The 9,614-nt window shown below is 35.5% G+C and overlaps 1 long non-coding RNA gene across 3 annotated transcripts; it reads right to left on the bottom strand.

Moving 5' to 3' along the window:
- Positions 1 to 1,065: 1,065 nt before the first annotated feature.
- LOC145991516 (uncharacterized) lies at positions 1,066 to 7,085 on the bottom strand. 3 transcript variants are annotated; one of them, XR_014442068.1, is made up of 5 exons: positions 6,956 to 7,085; positions 4,174 to 4,221; positions 2,974 to 3,054; positions 2,619 to 2,786; positions 1,166 to 1,181 (listed from the first exon to the last, which is right to left on the bottom strand). It is a non-coding gene; the product is annotated as an uncharacterized LOC145991516 (long non-coding RNA). The 3 variants fall into 3 exon arrangements; XR_014442067.1 differs by lacking the exon at positions 2,619 to 2,786 and having other exon boundaries at positions 1,066 to 1,181; XR_014442066.1 differs by lacking the exons at positions 1,166 to 1,181; positions 2,619 to 2,786 and having other exon boundaries at positions 2,847 to 3,054.
- Between the last annotated feature and the right edge of the window lie 2,529 nt (positions 7,086 to 9,614).

The raw sequence follows: 9,614 nt of genomic DNA, 5'->3' as shown, positions 1-9,614 counted from the left end.
AGCTAACTTGCACGATAAGTCTCAAGGCTTGCTGCAAGTTAACATGAAACTTGTAAGGCAGGTGTTAAAGTCTCAAAGGCTTGCTACAAGTTAACCTGAAACTTGCAAAGTAGGTGTTAAAGATCTGAGGCTTGCTGGAAGTTAACCTGAAACTTGCAAGGCAGGTGTTCAAACTTGCAGCAAGTTGACCACAATCTTGCTGGGCAACTAACACCAGCAGGTGGTGGGTCTGAATAAGATAAAGAAATAGTAGGGAAAAATGGTGTATCAGAGAAAATTAAACCAATAGTTACACATACTTATTAGAAAATGTGGTTCTAACGAGTGTGTGTAACTATTGATATAATTTTCTCTACTACACCATTTTTTCGTACTAGCCCTTCATCTAATTCAGACCCACTACATGCAGTAGGGTAAATATTCCCACCACAGAACCAAGTAGTCACATTTTTAACCAATATTTCCAAATCTAAGGACGAATGATATGTAAAATTGACACTAACTACTAATTGATAAAATGAGTAACATGAAGAAAAATGCAAAAAAGACAAAAAAAAATTTGTCTAAAACTAAATTCAATGCCATTAAATGTACATGAAGCATATACGAACTATTTTGTAATTCTTATGCACACATCAAACTAATTAATAGTCTCCAATAAAAATACATAAATTTGCTGCAGAAAATAAAATAGCTAAACACATGGAAAATACTTGAACTATTTTTTTTAAAAAAAGAAACAAAAGATATGGACTAATTAGTCTGAGAAGTATGAATAAATCTCTCATCAAAGGGAAAGTGAATTTCTAGTTAAATATATTCATTTTGAGTTTACACCCAAATCCAGCAATGCGCTTCCCCCAAAATTATATTGGACAAGACTTTACTACATTTGCAGCCTGCGGTTGTAAACAGATTATGGTAATTTGATCAAAGTGAAAGTGGATGTAGTGTTATAGATGTGGCATTCGTTCATTTTATAATAAAATTGCAGTTAATAAATTTCACCTGTAGCTTGTAAGTAGGCATAAAAGAAAAATACCACATGTGTAGTTTCAACTCATTATTTATATTTCTCATGTTTTTACAGATCATGTATTCATTCAGTCTTGTAAGGGGTCCTTAGTCAGGCTCTTCCATCACTTCCTGTTGGGTCTATGTGGGCTTCCAGCTTCATTTCTCTGAAATAAAAAATGGTGGAAAAAATAAGATTCGTGGCATCAATTCAAGTTCCATTACTCCAAAACTATTTTCTTTAACAAAAACACACACAAAAGTACATTTCTGGGTACGGCTGAATTTACAGTGTACTCCAGAGGTGTGACATTATCAATACTTCATTACTTCAACATTGCAAGAATTCCTAATTTTTTTGATTACATGTGACAGTTTTCAATGCATTATAAAATGCGACATATTCTTTGTTCTTTTAAGCTGATTTTACACACACACACACATAGAGCAAATTATACTAAACCTTCAATTTAAAGTTATATCTCAACTACCATGCATCCTCTTAAGGAATCCAATCTTGAACCTTTTTTTACTAGGCAGTGTTAATTTTTTTACTAGGCGGTGTTAATTTTTTTTTTTACTTCACATTTTTGCCAGTTTTGGCTAATCATGAAGATGAGAATGTTCATGATATGATAAAATTGGTTAAGAGACACTCACAACGAACATCCATGTCCCGGCTGAGATTAGAACCTAGGTTCTCTGGCTTCATAGAGTGATAATATTATCATTGAAACAATATACTTGGATACTAGAGACCCCAATACATACACATACAAGCATGAGCATATAATTGTTACTTCTGTTTGTAAACTACAACATATTTTTGTCAAAAATTGTTTTCTATCAGAATAATTTCTTTGGTAGCTAGAATCCACAAATTAAAATAAAAGTAACATTTCTGAGCACCACAGTTGGAATAAAGCATGTTAATGAAGACCCTTACCTACCGTCTCGCACAGTGCTCTGAATTTCTCTTTTAGCTTATTCCTCACACCCCTCCAACTATAAATGAACACTTGCCTTTGTCTGTCGAAATCTTATTGAATTATATTTTGGGTGAACTGTCTGACAGTTCCATACCATAGTAGTTTTTTTTTAACGTTCTCCTTCTAATGGCTCGTTACTAATTTTTAATTTCAGCAAAATATTACATATAACTTTGAACTCCTGCTTTTCTGACAAGATAAAATATAGACATTTTAAGAATTTGGAATTTCCCCCCTCCCCTTCCCCAACACAACTGTTACAATTTTTGGCCCATTTTCTTCCTCATTGCATAAATTAACTTATATTTCTTTAACTATAAAATAATAAATGAAAGCTGCTTTAAAATAGTCTTCTGTAACCATGTAAAGTAATGTAAAACACGTCAGAAATTGAGAATAGTAAAACAGGTAATTTACAGATCAAAATCAAAACAGCAGTCTGACAGACCCCTCCATACTAGTTGTGTGATTATTGACATTAATAGTACTTGTGGGTTAATAATAAATATTTTTTTTAAAAAAAAAAACTAAACATAGTTTTTATCAAAATCAAATATAAAATGCTATTTGGGTGTTAAAATCTAAAATTGCTTTTAAAACCATAAGGTTCTCTACCTTCATTGGTGTCTTGTAGAATTTTGTGCAGAACATTTACATGGAGATGAATGATGAAATTGATGAATGGACATTCACAAATATCCATGCCCAGGCCAGGATTCGAACCCGGGACTCCTGTATATGTATGAAAAGATAACAGTTTCTCTGCATAACTTCTATCAGTTCCTGCCAAGATAAGAACTCAGACAATACTTAACAATTTGAATTACACTAATTAGTGTCCAGTGCTCGGAAGGCCAGTGCTTGCCAAGCCGATTTTTAAATTTAACATTTCACGTTCGTCAAAAATAATGTATTCAACATTCTGTATTTATTGAATATAAAACCAGAAAAGAAATGTAAATCTACTTACTCACTATTTTGGTGCGTTTTGGCCTGGTTTCTCCACACGTTCTCATCCCTTGCAATACTACTGCTAGTGTCCTGCATGCACCTGGAATAATAACATTTTGTGTTTCATGAAAAAAATACTCAATATTTTACGAACAAAATGAAACCTAAATTATTTAGGGACACTTCAGTACACTTCAGCCCTGACACAACAGTACTTAAAAGTTACTTGGTATGAAAAAGAAGAAGAAAGAAAACATTGCACATAAATTATCATATTCAATTTTTTTAGCAGTTACAACAGGTCAATGCCCTAAATTGTCTCTATAACAAGGTTACTTTGCACAGTCATGGACACTTGTGGGTTGTAACGATTCCATTGAAAGTTAATGGAATTGTTATAACCCAGAAGTGTCCGTGACTGTATATACAATATACCATAAATAGGTTAGGATGAATAAAATTTTATTTCAATGATACTCAAAAATATGTCATTTTCCTGGCCATTGACAGAGAGCCCCACGAACCATTGATGGATAGCCCCAAAAACCATTCACGATAACCCCACGGACCATTCATTTCCAGCTAGGTTAGGTTAGGTAAGCGTAGTTAAAAAAAAGAAAAAAAAATCTCGTAAAAAAAAGGCACGTTTGGAAACACTGGCGAGACGCTTGCGCAATCTGCAGGTACATAATGGAAACAACAGCATAATGTCGCTTTACAGAAAATGCAAGTTCTTTACATAAAAAGTGATTATTTCTTGTTCTACAGCATTCTATGGTGAACTTTTCAGTTTCCGCGAAAGAAAATACCTTGAAGAACTTCGACAATGCTACAGAAACTGATTTCAGTACGTAGTTTCTCCTGTATATTTGAAGAAATCCGTTCGGGCGATATCGCATATTACAAATTGCAGTGAAAAACACAAAAAAAATCTGACTTTACAGACCAGCTTTGCAAAAAACTGACAAAGATCAAAAACATTTTTTTTTACTGTCAATATTAACCATTTTCCATTTGCATGGTTACAATAAAGTGCATGACATGGAATCAGTTTGAGTTAATTTTGAAAATATGGTTTTCACAGTAAATCTGGATAATTCTTGTGATCATGAAGGCTACTGTCATTGCAAATGGTTGCACAGATATTAGAAAGCCAAAATATTTCATGTATCACCAGAAATATAAGGTTAAAGCAAAGGACAAAAACTATTATACTCACAGGAAAAAGGTTGACTAATTTCATTTCCAGTGGAAAGCTATCTGTCACCTGCAAAAGAATCAAGAATTAGTTAGTACAGATTAAATATAATAAGGTACAGTTACTCTTATATTACCAAACAGTGACAGTTAGAAAAAACTTGGTTGTGACTATTATCTTGTAATCAAAGAGTCTACACTTAGAATCCCGATGGAAGTGATGCAGTGAGATTCACATCAAACAATTATTTTTGAAGCTCAATATTTGTCCGTTCCTCATTTCAATAGTGGCATTAAATCTATCAAGATAAAAATTAGGCCTCTGTACACAACTTTAATGTTAAGACAAAATATACACAAAACAGACATGTCACTAAATTTATGTTGTGTAAAGCATAAAAATGAACCTATTAAAATAATAAGAGACGTAATTTTCGAGAGTGGACATTTGGTCACCAGCTCCTTCTATAACATTTGAATTTATTTCTCGCATAAAATTTGATTGGTTTAAAAAAAAAATATGAAGTTTCTGGTGCATGGAAATAATGGAGTTTGGGGGTTAAAATGAATTCTGAAATAGTTAAGTTTTTCTCACAACGAACTTGTAAAGTAATTTGGTAACGGTACCAAATGTTTAACGATGTTCCCAAATTTTATAGAAGTATTAAGAAGTGCCTTAAAATACTGGACACATTTGTGGCTGATTTCCATGTGAGGCTCAAAGGGGGTTCGTGCTTGAGACGAAATGTCACATGAGCATGCATTGGAAGCATTTAGTGATGTCATTTTAATTCTAAAAGCCATAAACCTGACTCACCTAGCCTAACAAAGAAAGCATTTAGAGATGGTTTGTGAATGTTAGAGCCCCACGGACCATTTCCAGCAAGGTTAGGTTAGGTTGGGTTAGGTAAGCATAGTTAAAAAAAATTCTCTTAAAAAAAAAGGCACGTTTGGAAACACTGGCGAGACTGCATGACTTCCGACACTCGGCCATCTGCAGGTACATAAGGGAAACAATGGCATAATGTTGTTGCTTTGCACAAAATGCAAGTTTATTATATCAAAAGTGCTTATTTCTTGTTGTGCAGCATTCTACGGCGAGAAAATACCTCCAAGAACGGTAAGAGTCTAGTTTACGTCCTTTTCCTAAGAAATACATGTCATATATCGTTGGAAAGGTTATTTTATAAGGAATTCAACAAAGTAAATCCCAAGTCGAGGAAAAATTTCCTGGAGGAGAAAATCGAGAAAAACCGATGTTGTCCGGATATGCGTGATTGAACGTACTGAGGACATTTTTCGATGATGAAGCACATATTTAGGGGTGAAATGAGTGCTAATGGAACCTAACCTAACAGGCCTAACCTAACCTCGTAGGCATACCTCGTTCCCGTGAATGGTTAGTGACAGAAAGTGTAAAAAGAAAAACTTACTTACTCTACGGATGCCGGAGTGCCGACTGTCTGCTAGCACAGTTTTGTAAACGGGCAAGAAGGAGTGCGCAAAGAAAGACGTAAACGGGTAAGAAGGAGTGGACAAGAAGGACGTAAACTAGACTCTAGCCCCAAGAAATTTCAAAATGCTACAGAAACTCATTTACGTAAGTGGTTTCTTCTGTAAAAATGAAGAAGTGTGTCTCCGATGTAACATACATTTACCAAAAAATCGTTCTTCAGAAAGCATGGAATAAGTTATCCAAAGCAAGTGTTACCAGACATAAATAGGAATCCAATTGTGTAAAAAAAGGTAAGACTGCAGAATATGGGCTGCTTAGGAGGAAAGCATTTCCTAATTCTATGGTAATGGTTTGAAGTTATTAATCAGGAAAAGTAACTTTCAAGGTGCGGAAATGTGTAATTTTCGAAAAAAAAAAAAACAACAAGAAATAAGAGTTCAGGATGGGCGCTCTTGAAATCGTGGCACTGCACAAATGTAGTGAAAGCAAAAAAATGCCTACGTTGTTAGGTAGCTAGGTTTAATTCTCTTAGCCTAAATAATAATTTGTCATTGTATTTATGCTAACAAAACCTAACCTAATGTTGTAGGCATTCCTCATCGAAATAATGAAAAAAACTGTGCGTAAACAATATGGACGCGAATCAATGGAGAAATGCATAGCTTTTAGTAGCATGAAAAACATTTTTCATTGTATTTATGCTATTGGAACCTAACTAACAGGCCTAACCTAACCTTGTAGGCATTCCTCGCCTCAAATAATGAAAGAAACTATGTGTAAACAATATGGACACGAACGAATGGAGAAATGAGCCGAGAAATGCATTGCTTTTAGTAGCAAGAAAAACATTTTTTCGCACAAAAATATAATACTAATCGGAAAAATAACACCGGAAAATGGAAGCAAAATGTACGTACTTTCAGGGAATATAAATTTTGTTCGTCTACGTAGAGGAACATGTTCTGCAGTGAGACCCAATTCTTACCATCATTAATCTCGAATGAAATCACTTTATATATCATGAACACCGTTGAAATTTAAAAAGTCTCAGATTTTAACTGCATGATCTAAGCCATGCGTACAAATCCAGCTGATTGATTTCTTTTCTTTTTAAGAGCAATCTAATCTAACTACTTGACTTAACAAAAAAGCCATAAAAGAACCTCGCCCGCTAAATAAATACAATATTATTTTTTATTATCATTTCTGTCATTTTCCCAGACAATGCTAAGAGTATTGAGAAAATATATACGGTATTGTTTCGTATCTCACATAGGTGTGCGTTTTTACTGAATTGTTTTAAACCAGTTTTAATTATTACTTATGAATTGTATAATTATTTACTTACCTTAGTGGTCACAAAATTATTCTCTTTCTCGTTTAATCGGCTTGCTAAGGTCACAAAATTATTCTCTTTCTCGTTTAATCGGCTTGATAAACCACACGAAAGATTTTTGTTTGAAGTACTTGTGATCATGTCGCCATCACAAAACAAAAGAAACCGTGTGCGTACTTTTGCATTCATCTTTCATTAATGAGCAATTCTACATGACAAATACATTCTTGTTTCAGTAATGACCAATTTTACATGACAGATAAATCTTTAGCATATTTTTGAGTTAGTGCTTTAAGTCCACTTTATGCACAGTAAGGCTAATCGGGACTGGACCTACAGTTTAAGGTGGGATCCGAGCCACTTGTGCCTCCACCGGGTATCGAACCACTGCGCCATCGGGGAGGCCCTCTCTTTAACATATTAATTTCATCATGGGTTAACCTATATTCTTTTAACGAAAATCTGAATAGTATATATAAAAATAGTACTCCAATTATCTGTGCCGTCGTGCAGGAATCACAACGCCAAAGCCAATAAGAGGGGTTAAGTGGGCCGCGGCCCCCAACTTTCAATGAAAAAAATCATAAAAATGGGGAGTTTTTTTACATATTCGATAATGTAATGCACCCAGGAACACGAAATGACTTTCATTCGGTTTAAAAAGGACCATTCTTTAAAAATAAGGCTAAAGTTTACCTCTCCTTCCCAAAATAGCGGGGAAAGAGGGGCAAACTCCCCATTTGTATGAATTTTTCATTGGAAGTTGTGGGCCGCGGCCCACCCAACCCCTCTTATTGGACTTGGCGTTTTGATTCCTGCACGGTTGCATGCCCTGATGTTTTAGCTGCAAAACAAAAGTTATCCGAAGCAGATTGGTCAAATAATCTACGAGTTATAACATTTTTTTCGGTTTCGCCGAGGCCTTTTGGCGCGAATTTTAAATTCGTACACTTATTTGACAAAAAATGTTATAACTCGTAGACTATTTGATCAATCTACTTCGGGTAACTTTTGCTTTGTAGCTAGAACAACAGGGCATTCAACCGTGGAGAAATCAAAACGCCAAAGCCAATAAGAAGGGTTGAGTGGGCCGCGGCCCCCAACTTTCAATGAAAAAATCATAAAAATGGGAACTCTTTACACATATTCTATAATGTAATTCACCCAGGAACATGAAATGACTTTCTTTCGGTTGAGAAAGGACGATTCTTTGAAAATAAGGCTAAAGTTTGCGTCCCCTTCCAAAAATAGCGGGGAAGAGGGGGTAAGCTCCCTTATTTTTATGATTTTTTCATTGAAAGTTGGGGCCGCGGCCCACCCAACCCCTCTTATTGCCTTTTGTGTTTTGATTCCTGCACCAGTGACCCATCGGCCAACTACGCCTATATTTTCTATGGGTTACATGTGACCCATTGGCCGAGTAAATGTTAAATAACAATAAATGGGTAACGGGGTAAACGAGCAACCCTGGGAGAGGGAGTAAAGGCGGTCGGAGCATGGTGCTGATCACAGCACCCTCAAAACGAGGGGGCGAGATCGAGAATCTGTGTTCGGGATTCCGAACAGTCGAGAAATTCCAAATTATCATATATAACAGTGACCAAATCTTGCGTAGTTTCTGCACTTAAAAGGTCTGGAATTTCTTTAAATGGCCAATTTTTATTGCAGATGTGCAAAATCAATCACTTTGGGGGGAAGTTCAATTCTAGATTTTCACAGTGTTGGGAAATTTCGAAAAATTTACGACCTAGTCGGGGAAATGGAGATTTTCTCAATACCGGAAATCAGAATTATATAAAAAAAATCCCTTCCCAATGCCATTACAGCAGTGAACATGATTCTAATAACAGCTGAAAACAGTCTCCCCAGATTTTGTAGGACATGGTAGCAAATTGCTGAAACTTTACAGCCTGTAAATCACAGAAAATAAAATTATTTTGATTAAATATCGCTTCAATTTAACCATTCGAATTCCATGAAATTTTTCCAGATATCTCAAAGGGGTAAGTGCCCCCCTGGTCCCCTTCTGTCGGCCCCCTTGCTGAGAGATACCTCTGCGTTGAGCCAAGAAGCATCAATGATAGCTAAAATGTAAAAATGTTGCACCCTTCGGAGTATGCAATACGTTCTAATGACGACTTGAACTACAGGCTTGCTGCAAGTGTGATACGCAAGTATCAGGCAAATTGTCACTTATACACCTGCTGCAAACTTGCATTCACTTAAAATGCAAACTCATGGTTCCTGCACACTTACAGTGAACTTGCATTCAACTTGAAGTGCCAAGCAAGTCTCGCAAGACAAATGCAAATCAAGTGCAAACTTGCACTTAACTTACGTGCTATCTGGGACATAGTTCTGAATCATTTCCAAAATGGCTGATGACAAATAATGTAATTCCGTGGTTTGTAGTTTCTAGTTCCCATTCCACTGGGTCTGATGGTATGAAATATCGTCACTTTTAATAACAGAGGCTGTGATATTCAAGACATTAAATTGTAAATAAATCGTATTTTCCAGCACAAGGGACAACGCCCCACTGAAGAAAGGGAATACACCCGAGATTGAAGAGACTTGCAGACCCTATTATTATTTATATATTACTAAAACTGATTGTTTTAACATACACGAAATGATTTTACTCTTCAGGGTGTCTACCAAAGTAAAAAAA

This window comes from Lepisma saccharinum, chromosome 8 (genome assembly GCF_977018435.1).
Source record: "Lepisma saccharinum chromosome 8, izLepSacc3.1, whole genome shotgun sequence".
NCBI lineage: Eukaryota > Metazoa > Arthropoda > Insecta > Zygentoma > Lepismatidae > Lepisma > Lepisma saccharinum.
The sequence above is the reverse complement of the archived record's forward strand: the minus strand, read 5'-3'. Positions and strand labels throughout refer to the sequence as shown.